A 20500-nucleotide genomic window follows, 5' to 3' on the forward strand; every position below is an offset into this window, starting at 1 on the left:
TAATATCCAAATTAACGAAAGTGTTTCATTCAAAATATGTTCTTCAAATAAAATTTCATTTAATTGATTCAATTCAAATAAGCTTTTACATCCAATCATTAAATGACATTAAGTTCTTGCAACAATTACCAACAATGTCCAACATTCCCCATAAGTTCGGGAATATGAACATTTAATCTTTGATTAAAGTAATTTTGATCTATTTACAACCAATCAAATGCATTTTACCAACATCAAATCATAAAACATATACAAATTTCACAATTTGACTAACTAGATTGATAAGAACCCAAATTCATTGATCAAGTGAAAAGAGAACCAATCAAACAAATATTTAAGACCAAATCAAAGATTACTAGATGATAAACATAAAATCAAGTGCAAATTACAATCTAACAACAAACACTTAAGAATCTGGAATCGGAAATGATAGAGAAGTTAGCTACGCTAAATCAAACTACAAATTCAACAAGTTTTGATCTTAAAATCAACTTACAAAATGCAAATTAAAGTGTTTCCAAAGTGCTAAGTAGTGGTATGATCTCCCAAAATCCCCTTTTTGAAGTCCCAAGTTGAAGTTATGTCAAAATATCCCAGGAACCAAAGATAAATCAGGAGTTACACATTCAAAGATCAGTCAAATCACGTTACACGGCCCGTGTAACGTATGCATTGCTGTTACACGGACGTGTAATGGCCCTGATGTGTTGAATTGCTTGCAAAACACGACCGCGTAATGTATGACATGCCAATGCGCGGGCCGTGTAATGTAGTACAAAATAGTCAATTTCTGATTTTTTTTTTCCATTTCTTCAATTTATCTCCGAAACTTCACCGAGAGCTTCCCTCGAACATCCTAAGCATGCTCCCTTCTTCAAATCACCCTGAAACATCCACATAAATTGGTGAAATGTAGATAGATCCTCGATAATGTCCCAAAATGCGAAATGAATGAAAATTTCACTAAAAATGCAATGTAATGCTATAAATAAACATGAAATTAACCTATGAAAAGGTGCAATTTATGCACCTAATGTAACGTCATGATTTTCACTCATTTTTTTATTTTTAAAATCTTTTAACGGAAAATGCAACGGAAGACTATAACATTGTTTATTTCAAAAACATTTCAAACCACAATGTTACGTTCAATTCAAAACCAAGATATCAAAATTATGTAATTGTAGCGAACGCATAAGTTTCAAAATTAAATAACAATTCCAAGTTCCATCTTTATTCTAATGATAAACTACCCCAAAAGTGACCCCATCTCACCAAGCCAAGCTCCTAAGCTACCTGTACCAATCGTAAAGGCGCAAAGCAAAGAAACAAGTGTCAGCAAATGCTTCGTGAGCCAATAGAAGTTTGTACACAACGAAAAGGAAAACATATCATCCCCTAACGGGTCAATCATTCAAATTATGATCAAATAAACAAAAATGACATGTCAATCAATAATCAATCATCATTCGCATAAAATTCAATCATTCAATTTTTGTATCATCCATTTACATATCATTCATTAGTGTAACATCAATCATATTTCATGCATAATCATATCGTAATCGTACATCATCATATCAAAGGAATCTATCATAATCGTATAGGCGTAGGTAGTCTCATAGTGATACCTAACCCCAAAGGAAAAACATGTTCGCTACTTGTGTGCTTGGCCAGCCAAATGCTTTAGGTGGTTCGTGACTCCCACCCGTCACACCGACCCTAAGACTCCACTTTCACTACTGCGACTATGCAATGTATAAGTACATCGCGGTGTCGTTCTGGTGTTGGTACAAGCGATGGCATTCGTCCGCCACCTCCCAACACCTACGTGATGTTTGTACAAGCCTCGTTCGAGTGGCCAACATCACTCTAGTCCGCAAACACCGAAGTGTACACGTACCATGTGTCGCACGGGCATCTAGAAAGACCGAGCAACTCGTAAATGGCTTAAGCTCTTTTCCTAGGAGGTATTTTTCAACCAACCAGGTTTGAAGGTATCTGGATAGGGTTTCATGCTAAGTGCTAGGTTCTACCCTTGCCCTCTATGCATAACCCCGCATAATCGATCATATATCAAGTACAAGCATGCAATATTCGTATTATCATATTCAAGATTCATGAAATTTATACCAAGAAGATAGTCAAATATCATACGTCATTTCATATAGCATATCATAGTTGCAATTAATCATATCAAGTACATAGGCATGTCAACCAAATTTACTAAGCATGCAAATGTCACAGAAGACAAAACAATGACATATACTGCACATATAGGTATAATCAACAATTAATAATATTTTAATTTGACTAATCGAGCCGTTTCCGAAAAGTAGTTTTCGACTATGTACAAGGTTTACGAAAAGTCTATCAACTCACCTTTGGTTTGGTAGTGAAATCACTTCAAAACGTGAATTCGTAGCTCTTTTACTCAACAAATACCTAAACAAAAAGTATATATTTATTTAGTTTAGGCTAAGATAAACATGATTAACACTCGCATATTTAGCTTATCTCATATTACTTTATTAGACTAGTCTATTGTTGTTTATAAATTACGATTGCCTCGATTTGCTTTATTACTTAATCAAATTGTATGTTAGTATCCTTCAATGTTAACTAACCATAATGAAGCTTATATTACAAAGTCGTTGACACCAACTTGTGCTTTTAATTAACTATTCCATGTCATGCACCTTAACATATAATTTGTGATTAGATAGAAACTCTTTTATAAATTATACACGTTCATTTACAAAATTCCTTATTAAGACATATACCATTATTTCATTATGTGAATCGCAAGTTCATAAACATAGCTTTTAATATGTGCTAACAAATTAGATTATTTTTAACACTTTAAAATTAGCATGTAACTATTGTAGTATTATTTTATCTTTACTAATAAAGCACGTGATATTGCCAAAATTATAAGCCACGGCATTTATGTGATGATTACTTAAACTTCAACTAGACTTAACAAATTCAAAATTTCATGCAATTACGATAACCGGTCATGTTCTAATAATAATATACACACATAATCTCATTAAAGACCTTATCCGGTGAAGTTTTGGTAGCTGTAATTAACTTGTTTATAAGTTAATTAATCAACTTATATCTATATATATTGTCATAAGAAGGCCACGACTACACTATTTTCTTTTATGGCCAGACACAAAGGGATATAACTGTCTGTAGTTTCGAGACTAGTAGATTAATAAAATCAGAAGGATTACCCACTTCACATGGCTGCTAAATTCAGGTAATAAGATCGTTAAACAGAAGAAGAAAATATCATGTGATAAGGGTGGATTTGGCAGCAAATCAACTTGGTTAGTAGACAAAAGAAAAGAAGTGAAACAGATGTATGTTTATTGGCTGCCCCTCATCGTGAAATCAGAAGAAAAAGAAGAAAAGAGAGAAGTATAAGCTTTGACATAAGCTTTCTTCAATAGCAGCTGCTCATGAAGAACATCCCAAACACACCAGTACACGCATGGGCTATTATCCCATCTGGATTTGTTCCATGAGCAGGTAACAAAAAGAAAGTCATACATATCTCGTTTAAGGATTAAGAGCATTGGGTTGACATAAAGTTCCAAGAACAGGGAAGGAAAGGAAGGGCTACAACTTGGCAGCAAAGCAACATGGTATCAAATATATGCTTCACAAACTAACATTTACTATGCAACTGCTACATGGGATTAATACATTCACAGTCATTAGCAAGTGTATGATCTTTCAAGTTTATGAAGGAAACTTACCAGGTGCAAAGAAGGCCTTGTTTCTTCCTGCTTTGATTTCCAGAACACGCAACACTCTTTCTTTCTCTAGTCGATGCAAATATGGCAGCCCATAAGGAAGGAGTGTGATTGGTGAATTTAGGGTGTAAGGGAAGTATGCGAATCGATATCGTAACGGAAACGAAGAAGAAAAGATAGGATGCGGCAGTTTCCTTGATCACGTAGGGTTATTTATTAAAACTAATTTACAATCGTGAGTTATGAGTGTAGAGAATTCAATTTACAAATTGAATTCTAATTTCAATTATATCCCCTGATCTTTGAGACTTATTACAATATTAACCCTATAATTTTCCTTTTGTTTTACTTTACAACCGTATCATTTAATAATTTAATTTATCTATAAACTAGGCGAATGCCCACGCGTTGTGCAGAAGCATCTATATAACTAAAATCTTTACATGTTTTTTTAAATATAACAATAATGTTGTTGTTAAATTTGATATAATAATTCGTATACTAAGGAGATTTAATATATTGATTATTTTGAAGAGTAAATTACACGAATGGTCCCTATGGTTTGGGGTGATTTGCGTGCTTGGTCCCTAACTTATTTTTTTAACTCGAAAGGTCCCTATTATTTGTTTTTGTTACGTGTTTTGTCCCTACTGTTTGTTTTTGTTACTTGTTTGGTCTCTGTCTTACATAAAAAGACTATTATTTAAATAGGGAAAAATTGTGGGTTATGTAAGGTAAAGTGAATGGGTGGGGTTGGGGTGTGTTTATTTAAATAAATTAAAAAAATCAAGGGAAAATGGTCTTTTTAGATAAGACATGGATCAAGTGCGTAATAAAAACAAATAGTAGGAAACTTCCGAGTTAAAAAAAATAAGTCAGGGACTGAACATGCAAATTACTCTAAACCATAGGGACCATTCATGTAATTTACTCTATTTTGAATTATATGATAATATATACATCTATTAAAACTGTATAATCTCAATCTTTTGAACGACCTCTACCCGCGGGTTACTTATGAATAAAATATAATATAATATATAGTTTAATGTTATTTATAGTTGTAGTTATTATTAATTAGTTTTTTAAAATTTATTTGCTTAACGTTCTAATTTCTATCATTGTAATTATTTAAAACATCAAACATTTTTTTTTTATTTTAAAGGTAACAATATAATCATTTATATAGAGTTACTTTTAACTATTGTTATTGTAAGTTATTTTAAGCTAATTATTTGAAAACTTTTAACGATTATAAAAATATCTTTAGAAAATATTTTAGTTAAATTGATATTACAATTTAGTTTTTTGCATTTAACACTACAATTTATCATTTTTAACTATCCACAAAATATTCTTTGGGTTTTTTTAAGTGGAATTGAAATTTATATTGAAGTTGACCTTGTAATATTATATTTAAATTAACAATTTAAGTATTTTGTCCAAAGTGTTCAAAAGTTATAGCTGTAAATTAATAATGGTTTACATACAACAACATATTAAATATAATAAATTAAGTATAATATGTTGAAAGTTAAATACATAGCTTTATAATTAGAAGTAAAAATATTATTTTAATACTGAAATTTAGTTTATTTATGATTACACTTTAGGTTTGATACTTATTTAACCTTATTAACCAACTTATAATCATTATTAGAAAGACACTACAATTTATCACTTTTAACTATTTACAAAATATTTTTTAGATTGTTTAAGTTAAACAAAAATTTATATTTAAGTTGATCTTGTAAGTTATATTTAAATTAACAATTTAAGTATTTTATACAAATTGTTCAAAAGTTATAGCTTTAAAATGATAATGGTTACATACAACAACATATTAGGCCTAATAAATTAAGTATAATATGTTAAAAGTTAAAAACATAACTTTATAAGTAGAAGAAAATATATTCTTTTAATATTGAAATTTAGTTTATATATGATTACACTTTAGGTTTTATATTTATTTAACCTTATTAACCAACTTATATCATTATTAGAAAGAAATTGAAAAGTCTTGGGAGTTTCAAATGAATGTGATGAAAGGAAAAATGAATAGGAGTTTCAAATGAATGTGGTGAAAAGAAAAATGCTAGCTTTATAAGTATATAATGATGATCTTTTAATACTTTAAGTATCAATTAAATCCTAAATAATCATTTAAAATATTAATTAAATCTTTTAAATCATAAATAATCTCTTTTTGTTAATATTATTATATAATAAACATGTGATCCGACACGAAATACGTACAACTTAATCGTATGTATAACGGAAGGCTAACATTGTTAACAATGAGATTTTTGGGTCGTTACACCTAACACCTCCCATCGTCACATGGTGACACTCTCCTGGTTACGATGTGACCGTTGTATGAAACAAAATCCTATTTGTTTGAGTCCTTAATCCTTTAATCCAAACCTACTAACCTTCTAAAAGGCTTTCCCCAACCCAAATGACCATGAAAATCGTAGCTTTTTAGTCATGCATGTCCAATGCATGACTTGAACACTAAATGGGTCAAAATAAAGGAAAATGAGGCCAAAACTAATGCTTGGAGTCCAAAACACCACAAATCCTTGGATCTAAGACATATACAAGTTAAAAGGCCTCAATGATCCATAAAGTTGCTAACTTTATGGATCACATGCATGCTACCCAACCCAAACATGAAGAAAAGTGCATAAAACTTAGATTTAGCATGCTTAAGAGAGAAAGACAAGACATTTAGGACTTACAAAGGTCCATAAATAAAACAAGGTAGTGAGGAGCAAGATTGATTGCTGAAAAAGTGCACCAAAGGGACCATTTTCTTTAACAAGGAGCACCAAAACCACTAAAATAAGCCAAAATCACGAAGATGAACTAAGGTTAGGGATTATGGGGCTTAACAAAGATGGAGGGAGATAAATGAACCCTAAATTTGAGGTTAGGGTGCTTAAATATGAAGCAACCCCTAAAAGATAATGGGATTAGGCTGCAGCCCTTTCACATCGTGACCAGCTATGTGTCACTTCGTGACCACCCCTCCATTACGCGTATTCTTCAACTCAGCTTGTCACGTCGTGACCACTCTATGGTCACGTCATGAAACTCGGTTTTCCCCCAAAACCAAGTTTTTTTTTTGACTCCTTAATGCCCTAAACTGATCCAATCTAGGAAACGGGTGTTATAAGCACATAATAATGATCGGCTAAGGGTTATCAACAACTTTTGGGACTATCAGCAGTCCCAATGAGCTAACAACATGTCCTGTGGATTAACAGCACACCTCACAGGTTATCAGTAGCCTTGGGGACTATCAACAGTTCCATGGACTTCCAGCAGTACATGAGTTATCAGCAACTCAATCCACATATAACAGAAAACAACAAATAAAACCCAACTGGTCAACATACATATAGTATCACACATGCAAGTATAGTGAGAAGACTCATCTCGCGAGTAGCAGCTAAACACCACAACTCTCACCCAACGAAGACTGATCCTACAAGGCCCCTAACAACAATAAAGAGTACTCTCTCAGTCTACACTCCAAAACCCTTAGGAGCAAAGGTCAACCCACACCAGAAGTCAACAGTCAAAGTCAAAGTCAACAATCATAATACCAAAAACTAATTCTCACTTCATGACCAACCGATGGTCACATCGTGAGAATGCACTCATCCTGATTCCAACTCGACCAAACTCCAACTCAGCAAACTCAGTCACAGACAACCCAACAGCCACCACAACGATGTGAACCTCCCATGGTCATGTCGTGTACATATCCAAACAAATTAATCGAGGGATCCTCCATCGCCATTTTGTAACACTCTCCTGGTTGCGACGTGACCACTGTCTGAAGCAAAATCCTAGTGGTTTCAGTCCTTAATCTAATGAGTCTTCAACTCCAACTTTTCCAGATGATTTAGGGACCTCCAAAGGTTCATAAAAATGATAACTTTATGACATTCATGCTCCATGCATGTCTTCTACACATCATAGGTTAAAAGAAAAGAAAATGGCCCAAACTCATGCAAGATTCACAATCCACATCAAATCCTTAGATCCATAAGATATGATGCTTTAGGAACTCTAGAGGACCATAAAGTTGCCAACTTTGTGACATACCACTTTCTAATGTTAATTCAGTAGATGAAGTATGTCATGGTATAGATGTGTTAAAGTTGTCGAGAGCCAAATAAAATACTATGGAATCGATCATGTTGAGCATGTTTTGGTATATCTGGTAGTATTGTAACCCGGTTATGTTTGGAACCAAGAAGATGAGAAAATATAATTTTTTTAACAATATAGTTATCATTAGGGGTGCAAACGAGTCAAGCTACTCGTGAGCTACTCGAGATTGGATCGCTAAAAGCTCGATTCGAAATCGATTTTAGACAAGCCCGAGCCAAACTCGTTTATTAAACGAGCTCAAGCTCGAGCCTATGTCACTAAGCTCGATTGGGCCCGTGAGCCTAAACGAGCCTTTATATAATATAATTTCTTATTTTTTTATATATTAAAATAAAAACATATTTGTGGATTAGGAATTTAGGGTATTAGTAAACGAGTTTCTTAACGAGCTTGAGCCGAACTTAAGCTTATTCAGGCAAGTCAGACAAAAATAGAGCCGAGCCCAAGCCCGAGCCCAAGTCGAGCTTGTATAATTATTTACGAGCTCAAGCCGAGCTCAGTACAAGAAGCTCGAATCGAGCCGAGCTCGAGCTCGAGCCTCTTAGAACTAAACGAGCCTGAGCCGAGTCTGGTCAGGCTCGGGCTCCACTCGGCTCGTTTGCACCCCTAGTTACCATCTTGTACAATTGGTTTGTATTTAGATTCCAAAAACTTAAAGTTTGTTGGTTGTCATGGTTACCAAACCCTATAATGTCTATAAATATAACGTCCAACCGTTAAAAAAAACTCGGGAGACAAGCACCAAGATGGATAAATTCATAATATAATTGAAACTATGATGTGGAATGCAATGAATGGGTTTTAAAAAATAATAGTTAAAAATTACTTTTTCATCTATTCTACCGAACATAATGTTTATAGACACTGTATAAATACTACACAAAAAAAGAAAGAAAAAATTTATTTATAAAAGATATGAAAATAGATCTTGGAATTGAATTGATAACATTAATGAGGATGATATTGACAGTTAAATCATTTGTGTCCAATCGATTTACTAAAAGAAACCACGTTGCCAGACTATTTATAAGAAGGCCAGTGAGTTAAATTATACAATGTTCAAGTTAAGTTGGTTATTTTAGGTTTGTGTGGAAATTATATGTTGCAAGAAAATGAGTTAATTTTGTAAATAGTTTATTATGGATCTAGACCGGAAAGTATTACAGAAAAACAACTATAGCTCAACGTCAAGGATTATTTATTGTTTTTCATAATGTCTATTATTACAGAATTATTCCTGTATTATTAGTATTTTGGCATTCAGTTTGTATCCTTAATATTTCGACGGCGAATGTAATGTCAGATTTAATCATGTAACATCTATAATTTTATCAGTTAAACATAACGTACAGTTTCATATAGTGCTCTTTTGACCTTCCCATTTGTAACGTTCACCCTCAAATTTCTTTTTTTTTTTTACAGAACACATCCAATTTTGAGGTATATTTTTGTCCTTTAACCATTTGATGTCACTGGGCAAATTTAATTATTTGAGTGACATTTTTTTTATATATTCTTAATATATGTGTCCCCCCCCCCCCCCCCCCCCCCCCCCCCTTTTCCTCTTGTGTGTGTGTGAAATTAGGCTCGGTGAAAAGGTAAAGGATGCTAGGAACAATGGTGAGGTCGCTTTCAACATGATGAGGGAAACACTACTCAGACCAAACATATTATGTCTTGTCATCTTACACTTTATTGCTCAGCTGTGAAATGATTCCCAATTATTTATAACACTTAAATCTGTTTTCTTATATATTAATATCACATAATGGTTTTTTTTTTCTAACTAATTATATTTTAATTTGTTGTACTAGTATTCTCTTCATTCATGTAAATATATAATATTTAATTAGTTATGTAATTTAAAATTTAATTTATAGCAAAGAACGAAAATCTAAAATTGCAAATCAAAATTAATACTTAAATGTATACATTAATAATACACGGTGTATTTCAAACATTCCAATATATAAAATATTTGTATTTTTATTTATTGAAGTATAATATTGATCATGTTCAAGTTCTTATACTTCAATATTAAAGAATACAATGTTTGATTATTACCTCAATATCTAAACTACTCATTAGTTTTATGGACGATGAATGAATAATGACAAAATAAACGATTTGAAATAAAATTAAGTTTCGTATTAGTTTTGGTATCAAATATAGAAAATACGGAGTTGTCTTATATTGTCTTCAAAATTAAATACAAACTGAAACAATATTGACATGTGTTTTTCGTGTTTTTACATTTGTTGTTTTTTATACGATCAAATATGAATTACATAAAATATAGACGTATTTTATTTTAGACTTTTTGTATTTGTCGTGTTGATTGTTTTTATTATGTTTTAACCAGGTTGTTTTCATGCAACTAAAGCAAACACGACGTAGTATTTAATTTTCGTGTTTTTACATTTGTTGTTTTGGTATCAAATATAGAAAATACGGAGTATTTAGTTTTGGTATCAAATATAGAAAATATAGAAAACACGACGTAGTATTTAGTTTTGGTATCAAATATAGAAAATACGGAGTTGTCTCATATTGTCTTCAAAATTAAATACAAACTGAAACAATATTGACATGTGTTTTTCGTGTTTTTACATTTGTTGTTTTTTATACGATTAAATATGAATTACATAAAATATAGACGTATTTTATTTTAGACTTTTTGTATTTGTCATGTTGATTGTTTTTATTATGTTTTAACGAGTTGTTTTCGTGTTGATTGTTTTTATTATGTTTTAACCAAGTTGTTTTCAGCTAAAAATATGGTATGTGCAATTTTATATATATATATATATATATATATATATATATATATATATATATATATATATATATATATATATATATATATATATATATATATATATATATATATATATATATATATATAAAATTTAACATATTAAATAGAACCATCTTCGTACCCCTATCCCTATATCCTGATTTACCATGCAATAGCACTGTCTTGTTTCCATTTTGGGCTCAAGAGGCTTTCAAGACCAAGCAGCCTTTCCCCACTGCCAGAAAATTCCTTTTTTTTTTCTTTAATTAACGCCCCCCCCCCCCCCCCCCCCCCCCCCCCCCCCCCCAACAACAACAATTGTTAACTTTTAATTCCTCTAAACTCCAAATTTTTGGCCTTTCTGACCCATTCATTTGCTAAACCAACAACTACACTACCTCATTTCAAAATTTTACCATTACTACAAATTTTAATTATTAAAAGTATTGTATACATTTCATAAATCGTTCCATTTCATATACTTGCCATAAAAGTTTTTAAATTTGACAGAAATATTGATCTTATCCTTTTGTGTATTTCTAGTTTATTAAAACCGAAAGTCTGTAAAAAAAATTAATTAATTAATTTTAAGTTTTGTATATTTCTGGTTCATTAAAGCACTTAAGTTTGACGGAAATGTTCGGTTTTGCCGGATAAATCTGCAAAAAAAAGGTAAAATTGAAAAAAAAAATTACAACCTCGACTTTAATGAACCAAAAATACGTAAAACGATAAAACCAAATGCTTTTGTCAAACTTAAGGTCTTTTATATTATTATGCCAATAATAAATCCATCCACGTTGGCATGAGACTTATCGAAACAAAATGATATTAATGATGAACATTTTATATCGACATGTATGTATATTGGAGACATGTTCTCATTCCACTATGTTCGTACAACATAATAGGGGAAAGATGTCTATCTGTCTAGCATGCACAAGACTGAAAGCTATGTAGTAGGAGGATTGCCTTAAGAGTATCGATGTGCTAACGATATGTTTGTCAACATTTTAATTATCTTCGGTTTGTAGTGAAATACATAATTTCTGTAATATTCTATGTAGGCATACCAAAACCGTATACACGATTGATGAATTTTTAGTTGCTTGGAATATAGAGTCTTGTCTTTTTTTTTTTTTTAATTAAGAGGAAGTAGTTTCCACCCTACCAAGAAATAAGAGTATGCAATATACATATCTACCATCATCCTTAATGTTAGAATATTAGTTTGTTCTGTTGCTTTATACTCTTTGTATAATATAGGGGCTCCTTTGTAATATGTGTGGATATATATATATATATATATATATATATATATATATATATATATATATATATATATATATATATATATATATATATATATATTGATTTATGCACGTAACCATAATGAAGGGTTTCAACATTAATTCACATGGTATCAAGCCTTCTGGTGTATGCATCCTAGCAAAGCAAACTTGCAAGAAATTGTTTTCCAATTGATCCTATCTTCGCCGAATTCCATATTACTCTTCTCTTCCCTATGTTGTTTGCTACGCTACAACTACCACAATTCATTTCTTTTCGGATCTCCCAACCAAGTCTCGTGTTCAATCACTTTTTGTTTAATTGCTAATCAAGATTTCATTACTTGCCTGCATAAGAGGTTCTACAGATCATTCGGTTGTTTCTGCTAAAGTTTAGCTTCTAGACTATTGTTTCTTGTCTCTATTAAATTTGATTTTGTTGGTTTTTCCAGAGTCTCAACGACTGGTTCAACAACCTCCTCTTCCGCCATGGGTTCCAACCCTACTACCAGTTAACTGGCCTTTGCACTTACTAATGTCTACTCACAATTTAGTTTCAAGTTATTTGTAAACGGTTCCAAATATAAACTATGACATATAATTTTTTTGGACATGTTAAAAGGTGATAAGGTACACGTACATATTACTGGAAAAACAAACCCAATGACGATGAAGACTGAGCGACAATTGATTCTAGAATCAGATCGTTGTTTTTTTGGACATGTGTGATGCAAATCCATTACATATTATTTTTAGTGATGAATACACCTAAAAAGACCTTTGAGACAAGCTTGATGATTTTTTTTGTTACATCCGAGAAAAATAAAGGTATGTCTTGGAACCTTTGAATAAGAATTTTTGGCATGAAAGGTCCCTTAGTACACTGGGCGTACTTAAGTGTACGCTTAGCGTACTACGTCCCTTTCTGGTCGTGGGTGTTTGGGGGTACGCTGGGCGTACCATGAGTTACGCGGGGCGTACGCGCCAGAGAAGCAAAACCCTAATTCTCGGACTTGAGGCCTATATAAACGACTTTAAGCTCCTTGGATTGAACCATAGAGAGCCTCTACTGCCCTTAAACGTTATTACATCTATGGAAACCTTGAGAGAGCATCTTTGAGCATTATAAGTGTGTATGTGTGGTCTTTAGTGCCCATTTCAAAAGGAGGAGTTGGTGAAGAAAGCTTAGATCAAGTGGGTGCTTCTGGATCTTGCATCATAATCATCTTTCAGAGCTTTTGGAGGTAAAAAGCTTGCATCTTTCCCCTTATTTCTTTAGATCTTACTAGGGTTTTTGAAGTTGCTCCCTTTGATGAGCCTTGGACCTCATTTGTTGGCTTGGTCATCCCCATTGGTTAAAAAGGTCAGATATGGGGTCCTTAAGCCATATAGAAGCATAAAAATAGGACCTTGGTGGTAGTCTTGACCTTGAGCATAAGTTAAAGACCTTGGAAAGGTCTTGATGAGGGTTTTGGAAGTATAAGGGACATGCAAAGACATAAAGTTAGCAACTTTATGCCTTAGGAAGTGTTAAAGAACTCAGATCTAGCTTTTGGATGTAAAAGATTGGGATATTAAGCACTTAATGGGAAAGTGCTTAACTCGGGCGAACGCCGGGCGTACTCAGTGTACGCCGCGCGTAGCCTTGGGAGCCCAGTACGCGGCGCATACCAAAGAGGTACGATGAGCGTACGCAAGACAGATTGGGTCGTTCCTGTTTTGGGGCTGGCGACTTTTGGGCCTCAACTTGGTATTTGGGCTGACTGCATTCTGTGAAATATGGGCCATATCTTTGGATTTGGGTCATGGAATTTTGGGAGGGCCTTATTGGGCTAAGAGGCCCATTAGTGATTTTGGACTTGGACTTTGGGGCCATTTCAAAGAAAGATTAATTGGGCCGCATGAATAGTGTTGGGGCTTGGGTCTTTCCCTCCTGATTAATTTAAGGATCTAATGTTATTTAATACTATTATCCAACCCGCGAGATTCCGAATTATTAGGAGAGCAGCTTTGGTTTTCGGCAAACGGAGGTGAGTCTCCTCACCATACCCATGGGTCTAAGGCACCAAGGTCGGCCCATTATATGAGATGTGTTACGTGTTAATCATTCTGTGAAACTATGTGTTTGTGATTATGTTGGTATGGAAGATCTCGGGGGGTTCCCGAGGCATTGGGCTAAGACCATGAGGGGTTCCTATGGCACCCGGAGTAAGACCCTGGAGGGTTTCCAAGGCTTCCCTATGTGTTTGTTTGCATGGTTTATATGTTTGTATGGCTGATTAGTATGTATGAGATATTTTCTGATTATGTGTGGGTGTGCCCTGGGGAACTCACTAAGCTTTCTAGCTTACCGTTTGTGGATGTGTTTCAGGTACACTCGTGCCCAAGGGCAAGGGCAAGGCGTGATGGCGCGACGTGCACTTTATCTCTCTTTTATTACTACCTTTTGGGACACTCTGATGTTTTTAAACAAAATGTAATAAAGGTGGATTTGAAAACAATTGTGATGAGATTTATGATTAATGCAATTATGTTTATTAATTAAAAATGAAAAAAAAATTGGGTTGTTACAAGTTGGTATCAGAGCCTTGGTTTTAGGGATTCGAGCACACTCTCAGGTGTGTCGGGACTCAAACTATGGAAATGGTAAATTGTTTTTAAAAAAAAATAATAATAATAAGAGTGCGACGCGCGTGATCAGCCGAGCCAAGTATTTGATTCCCTTGTATGATGGACATGTTACGCTATTATTAGAGCTATGTGAATATGTGGAACTTGTTATGTGTATGCTTTTATATTTATATACGACTAGGAGCTTATAGACTCAGAATGATTGATTTGGCCTTAATTTCTTTTCCTTGTTTGGATGTGGTCTTAGGGTAGAATCTTTATTCGAAAGTCTATTTGATCCTTTTTGTGTACAATTTGCATGCATAAAGGCAACGTGTTATGATGAATTGGTATTAGTAGAACAACTGCTAGGGCAGTCTAGGGCTTATTTCCTCTTTTTGTATGAGGTGTGAGGGACGAGGCGCGTTGGAGTTAGCAGGTGGGACATCAAGGGAAAGGTACGGGTAGATGTGGAGGGTAGTATTGGGCCCGTACTACTGGAAGCACATGACCTCTACCCAAACTCATGTTGTACCTGAGAACTCTAAGGAGGAGAACCGGTTGGGAGGTTTCTTGTTATAGACATCCTGATCATTATGTTTTATGAATTTTCAGTTCAGCGTGGTGGTGACTCGATTTGGAGCAGGGGGATCAGGACTAGGATCTAGATCTGGGGCGGGATCAGGAGACACTATTGGTGCTATTGATGAGAGGCTGCGAGAGCTTATTGCAGCCGAGGTTAGAAAGGGCATACTTGAAGCGACCCCGATCATCTTCGGGACGGTCAAGGAGGGTATCATGGATCTTATAGAGGAGAGACTCGGATCATTCAGGGCTGAGGTTGCAGCGGGCCAGGTTGGGGCCCGAACTCCCTCGTTTCGAGAGTTCAAGGCGTGTGGAGCACCGAAGTTTCTCGGGGCCAGGGACCCCATTGTCAGTCGGCGTTGGATAACGGATATTGAGAATGCCCAGCGTACGAGTTCTTGCCTGGATGCAGTAAAGGTGGGGTTTGCTTCATGTATGCTGAGGGATAGGGCCCAGGATTGGTGGGGCAAGGTTACTAGCCAATTGGGGCCGGCTGGAGTGGCCGAGATGTCATGGTCCGAGTTCGTACGACGTTTTGATCAGGAGTTTGCACCACCCGTTGAGGTGTAGTGGCTGGTACGGGAGTTCCACGATTTGCAGCAGACCACCGAGACGGTGGCGGAGATCACTGCCAAGTTTCAGGAGCGGGCTCTACTGATACCATAGTATGCTATTGACGAGGATATGAGGCGGACCCGGTATCATTGCATGTTAAGAGATGACATTCGGGAGTTTGTGAGTTTCACGGGGTGCAAGACCCTAAATGAGATGGTGGATAAGGCCCGCGAGAGGGAGATGGAGTTGGACTTCCGCACGAAGCGGAAGCCGGAGCAGGCCCAGGCAGCAGTAGGACATGCTAAAACGCCTAAGTCCTCGGATTCGTCTAGTCGGGACCAGCAGGGTCGGGGCCGATGTGCCAAATGTGGGAGGTCACATGGAGGGATATGTAAGGGACAAGGCATGACATGTTATAATTGTGGTCAACCGGGCCACGTGAGCAAGGATTGCCCCAGGAAGGGCCTGATATGTCTCCACTGCAACCAGACCGGCCACAAGCAGGCCGATTGCCCTAGGTTTCAGGGAGGAGGAAGAGCGGTAGCGATGCCTACGCCCGCTACTTTGAGGATCACCGATGGCCGATCTACCAAGGCGGACGCCCTAGCGGCTAAGAGTCGTGCTTTTCAGCTGACTACCGAGGACGCTCGGCAACGCCGAATGTTGTGACTGGTACGTGTTTATTTTCTCTCTCCATGTTCATTTCGTTATGCTTATTTTGCTACGTATTCTGGTGATTTAGGGACCTTTTTGGTCAATGGTATGTCGGTCCACGTTTTGTTCGACTCGGGAGCTACCCGATCATTTGTGTCTCTTGAGCTTAGCAAGAAATTCCGAGATATGCCAGGGACTTTGGATTCCCCGCTTGAGGTGGAAATTGCAGATGACCGCACCATGAGTGCTGCAAGGGTGTATCGAGACTGTGTTCTGAATATGCATGGCGAGAGGTTTCGCATCGATTTAGTCCCGATACCGTTACGAGGATCGAAGGTGATTATTGGCATGGATTGGTTGGATCTCACGGGGCCATGATAGATTGCGGGCGCCAGTCAATCAGTGTTCGAACCCTAAGTGGGGGAGAACTAGTTATATATGGGGAAAAGGCCTCGCGAGGACCGATCCTCTGTTCGGCGACACGAGCTAAGAGGTTTCTGCAACAGGGCTGCACAGGATTTTTGGCTCATGTCTCGGATACAAGGGTGGAGACAGTGGTAGGTGTGGATAGTATGCCGGTGATTCAGGAGTATCAGGACGTTTTTCCCGAAGCAAAGGCACCATACCGATTAGCGCCCCCGGAGATGCAGGAGTTATCTACGCAATTCCAGGAGTTGCTAGACCGAGGGTTCATCTGTCCGAGTAGCTCTCCGTGGGGAGCACCAATTTTGTTTGTGAAAAAGAAGGACGGATCACACAAAATGTGCATTGATTATAGAGAGCTGAACAAGCTAACAGTGAAGAACCGTTACCCTTTTCCTAGGATTGATGACTTGTTTGACCAACTTCAAGGTGCATTTTGGTTCTCCAAGATAGATCTTCGGTCGGGGTATCACCAGATGAGGATTCGGGATGAGGATATACCAAAGACAACGTTTAGGACCCGATATGGGCATTATGAGTTTGTGGTGATGCCATTTGGGCTCACCAATGCCTCTGCAGCGTTCATGGATCTCATGAACCGGGTATGTAGACCAATGTTGGATCAGTCAGTGATCATCTTTATTGATGACATCCTGGTCTATTCCAAGACCAAGGAGCAGCATGAGCGGCATCTGAGGGAGGTATTAGAGACTCTGAGGTCGGAGAAACTTTATGTGAAGTTCTCCAATTGTGAGTTTTGGTTGCGGGAAGTTCAGATTTTAGGGCATGTCATTAATGAAGGGGGAATTTCGGTTGACCCAGCCAAGGTAGAGGTGGTGATGCGGTGGGAAGTACCAAGGAATGCATCATAAATCCGTAGTTTCTTGGGCCTAGCGGGTTATTATCGGAGATTTATCCAGGACTTTTCCAAGGTTGCAGTGCCATTGACCCGCTTAACCAAGAAACTGATGGGTTTTGAGCATTCTAACACTTCCTAAGTGTACATGCAACCCTAATAAACCTTGGATCTATGTTTGTCTAAGATACATGCAAATAATTATTTTTCCAAGGTTCATATCCTAACTAGCATGGCATGGGGAACTTGAATCAAATAAAGCTAGTAGATGTGACATCCCCATTTTCACGGCCAGAAAAGACCGATGTTGTTTATGCTTTATAAAAATCAGAGTACTTCATTTTATAAAAATGTTGCGGAATTTGTTCCCAGAAAAACATGGTAAATACGTTATTAAAACATTTTTGAAGAAACGTATTTATTTCATTTTAAAACGTTTGGGATGTCATCGTTAATACAGAAACATAAGCATAAACAGAACTTACAATTATTTACACTAGTGATCTACATCTCTTTAAATCTCTCAGTGTAGTGTCACTTCATATCAACACCTGTGATATAAATAAACTGAGTGGGTCAGGTTGGGAAACCTGGTGAGTACATAGGGTTTTCAACCCACAATAATATAATTATTATGTTTAAACAATCAAATAATCAACCCAATTACCCATCCCCATTATCTTCTTTATTCTTAAGGATCTACCCGAAGAATCAGCTATTTCTCATTCATTCATTCCTAAGGATCATCCTAAGGAAACAACATGAAGTCCATTGTTGCCAATGACACTTTGGTCAAGCGCAGCTGCTAATCTTGTCACTTAGGCACAGCTGCCAGAATTGGGACATTTCCTATGAGGCGCTTCTGCCGGTATTGACCTTTTAACGCCACTGTCATGGTCATAAGGCTCCCTATTAGGCACAGCTGTTGATACTGTCCTTAGAGCGCAGCTGCTAGGACGTTTATCGTAGATCTAAAACATCTACGGGTTGTGGCGCAGCTGCCAGTGCTCATCTATAGGGTACTTGGTCCACTGCTGCCAATGTATTACCTATAGGGCACTAGGTCCGTACTACTAATGTTCCTCTATTTCAGCTTTTATCCCTCATCATTCATCTACCCATGTTTTACGCAACATATTTTGTAGATATAAAATACTTTATACAGTTTAAATCATTTAAAACATGTATAAAAATCTTTCACCAGCATAGACAGCAAGTATTAAGACAATATGCACACATAACACGTAATTTATATTAAAATACATCATATCTATGTGTAAGATGAAAGGGACCATGCACTCACTTGAGGAGGTGGTGACTCGGTACTCGGACAGCGCTTCGTTTACTTTAAAATAATTTCCTTCGACGAAACCTAGTATTATTACCACTAGATTTTAGTCTAAGATTTACCGTGACTAATTATTAGTCTTATTATTATTATTATATAAGCGTTTAAACAATACTTTCCAACCACTATGTACAGACAGGGGCCAGACATAAAACACCGGAGGGCAGGACCATTTTGGCATATAGCACTTCTGAAATCCAACAACCCTATGCGGCCCTTTAAACCAGATTCCCCGTACCGCGAGTAGTTAAAAAGATATTATAACGACACTTAAATAATTCATAATAATAGCTCAAATATTTATTATAAATTTATAATAACAATACTAATTTTAAATATAAACTATATTTAAAATAGGATAAGCATAACTTACTTACAAGGGGATTTTAGCTAGGAGTCGGGCTCTGTAGGGGCAGAACTTCGTCGCTGAATCTTTCTAAGAAAGATTCGTGCAGCGCTTCAGCGCTCACCTTACTATACTAAAACTACAGAAAGAGAAGTCGAATCACGAGGGACCGAAATGCTCGGGGGATAAGGAGAGAAAGACTCTTGAATCAAGAGATTGGTGCAAGAAATATGAGAGCCCAAGCCTCTTATTTATAGTAATTGAATTTACAAAAACTACCCTCCATAATTACTTAATGACCTTATAGTTATATAAACAACTAAACACCCCTTTATAATACTATTTTAAATAGATTTAATGATATTTGCACTAAACTAATGTCGAAAGAACTCAACATTAGTCTTATAATGACCGCATCGTCGATACCTTTCTAATGATATATACATATGTATATATATGTGTACGTATATATAATTTATACTTTATTTTAATACGTAAATATGCTATTATAATTTGTAACTCGTTCATACGAACTCCGTTTTTGACGTTATTTATATCCACGCGTAGGTGGAGACGTACTCTACAACTTTCGTTTAGACTCCGTCGGCTAATTTTGACTTTATTTTTAAAGTTACATTTTTAACAGGTCGGGACAGGATTGGTCCGTTAAAATCTCATAACTTCTTCATCCGATGTCCATTTTCGTCTGTCTTTTTATTGTTACACTACTAATAATGAGATCTTCAATTCTCGTTTAGGTTGTGTCGGCTAAAAATCGCTCGATCTAATATTCGAATTTCGGACTGTACACTGCTAATCCGAAACTTCGAAAAATCGTAACTTCTTCATACGAAGTCAGATTTGGGCGTTCTTTTTATCGAAGTTCTTAGTTTAACATATTCTACGACTTTCGTTTAGAGCGCTAAATCTAAATCTCGCTCTATCATAAATTTACTATTTACGCTTCTCGGCGCCGTGCCGGTTCCGACGCGAAACTTCGACGGGTCATAACTTCTTCGTTATAACTCGGATTTCGGCGTTCTTTATATGCACGGAAACCCTGTGACATATTCTACAACTTGGTT

The 20500-nt window shown here is 36.1% G+C and overlaps 1 long non-coding RNA gene across 1 annotated transcript; it reads right to left on the reverse strand.

The window, feature by feature from the left end:
• Positions 1-352: 352 nt before the first annotated feature.
• Positions 353-19620, reverse strand: LOC111914596 (uncharacterized). Its single transcript, XR_008232116.1, has 6 exons — positions 19447-19620; positions 19025-19093; positions 18207-18272; positions 2383-2445; positions 1254-1296; positions 353-884 (listed from the first exon to the last, which is right to left on the reverse strand). It is a non-coding gene; the product is annotated as an uncharacterized LOC111914596 (long non-coding RNA).
• Positions 19621-20500: the final 880 nt, after the last annotated feature.

This window comes from Lactuca sativa, chromosome 4 (genome assembly GCF_002870075.4).
Source record: "Lactuca sativa cultivar Salinas chromosome 4, Lsat_Salinas_v11, whole genome shotgun sequence".
NCBI lineage: Eukaryota > Viridiplantae > Streptophyta > Magnoliopsida > Asterales > Asteraceae > Lactuca > Lactuca sativa.